The following is a 2,013-nucleotide window of genomic DNA, read 5'->3' on the forward strand; positions in this document are numbered from 1 at the left end:
GCTTTACACTTTCCACCAAACAGAAACTGAAAATAACCTGTTATGCAATTAGTCATCAATACAGTCTTGGAGCTTTTTGCCCATACATATATTTGTCAAAACCTTGTCTTCTTTGTAGCAGTTGGATCCTGCCACCATGGTGCTTGGCTGAGTTCACAATCTGTTGTAACCTGTAGCTTCCCTGTCCCTTCTCTGGCTCTCCTCTCCTGCTAGGCTTTCTTTCCTGGCAATAATTAAAATCTTCTGCCACTGCCAGAGGTACTGCTGTTACTGGAACTGCCACAGCTACCTTGGTTTCATGGTTTGGCAAAGTATTGGCCTCCAACACCACAGGGGCCAGAGCTTCTGCCTCCAAAGTTTCCTCCCTTCATGGGTCCAAAATTTGAAGACTGATTCTTGTAATTGCCAAAATCATTGTAGCTTCCATCATCTCCAAAATTGCTTCCCTCATTACCAAATCCATTATAGCCATCCCCACTGCCACCATATTCACCATCACCACAGCTGCCACCAAAGCCATCATGACCACTGAAGTTTCCTCCACAACCCACCAAAACCACCGCACCCCACCACCACCGAAGTTTCCAGAACCACTCTGACCTCTTTGGCTGGGTGAAGCACTAGCCATCTCTTGCTTTGGCAGGGCTTCACTACCTAACTTCAAAGTCGTGGCCATTCATAGGGTGGTATTTCTTTTTTTTTTCTTGAGACAGAGTCTCACTCTGTTGCCCCAGTTAGAGTGCAGTGGTGCGATCTCGGCCCACTACAGCCTCCACCTCCCAGGTTCAAGCAATTCTTGTGCCTCAGTGTCCTGAGTAGCTGGGATTACAGGTGTGTGCCACAATGCCCGGCTAATTTTTTGTATTTTTAGTAGAGATGGGATTTTGCCATATTGGCCAGGCTAGTCTTGAACTCCTGGGCTCAAGTGATCCACCTGCCTTGGCCTCCCAAAGTGCTGGGATTTTAGGCGTGAGCCACTGCACCCAGCCAGGATGGCATTTCTGGATGACAATCTTATCCGCAGTCATGGTTGTCAAAGGTTACAAAGACAAAGCCCCTTTTCTTGCTGCTGCCTCATTTCAGTCATGATTCCAATCACTTCAATTTTTCCACACTGTTCAAAATAATCTCTTAGGTGATATTCTTCAGTGTCTTCCTTAATGCCACCAACAAATATCTTTTTCACAGCTAAGTAGGCACCTGGTCTTTGAGAATCTTCTCTTGAGACAGTTCTCTTTGACTCTATAACTTTCCATCCACCTTGTGTGGCCTTGCATTCATGGTGGCATCCACCTCCTCCACAGTGGCATATGTGATAAACCCAAAGCCCCTGGAATGCTTGGTGTTTGAATCTCTCATGACCACACAGTTCGTTGAGCTGTGTGGATGCTCAACAAACATTGAGCATCCCCATTGCTTAATATGGCTCCTCAGGCTTTCATCAGTTGTTTCGAAGCCCAACCCTCCAGTGAAGAGCTTCTGAAGCTGTCTGGTCTCTTTAGGAGACTCTGACTTAGACATGATGGCAGTGGGAAGAGAGAGTTTATCACTGCTTTTTCAGTGGAATCTATAAGCAGAAAGGCAAGGGAGCCCATTCCGTGGAACCAACATGTTGCCTGCAACTCTCTACCATCTCTAAAGTTGGTTTAGCAAGCAGTATGGGGTTAGGGACTAACCCTGCCAGTAGTTGGCATCTACTGGACAAAGTTGGAGATCTCACACTTCTTGACTTCAAACTTACTACAAAGCTACCATAATCAAAACAGTGTGGTATTGACATAAAGACCGATGTATAGATCAATGGGACAAAATAGAGAACTCAAAAATAAACCCTTGCATATATGGTCAAATAAATTTAGACAAGGATGGCAACATCAGTCAATGAGGGAAATAACTTTTTTTTTTTCAACAAATGGTGTTGGGACAACTGAATATCCACATGCAAAAGAATGAAGTTGGACTCTTCAGTTTTGGGAAATACTCTCAAATCCATATTTTTCCTCTGCTCTCACA

General features: G+C 44.8%; 1 pseudogene; it reads right to left on the reverse strand.

Annotated features, from left to right (window-relative positions):
* Positions 1–233: 233 nt before the first annotated feature.
* On the reverse strand, positions 234–1,521 carry LOC105521964 (annotated as a pseudogene).
* Between the last annotated feature and the right edge of the window lie 492 nt (positions 1,522–2,013).

Source organism: Colobus angolensis, unplaced genomic scaffold, assembly GCF_000951035.1.
Source record: "Colobus angolensis palliatus isolate OR3802 unplaced genomic scaffold, Cang.pa_1.0 Scaffold414, whole genome shotgun sequence".
NCBI lineage: Eukaryota > Metazoa > Chordata > Mammalia > Primates > Cercopithecidae > Colobus > Colobus angolensis.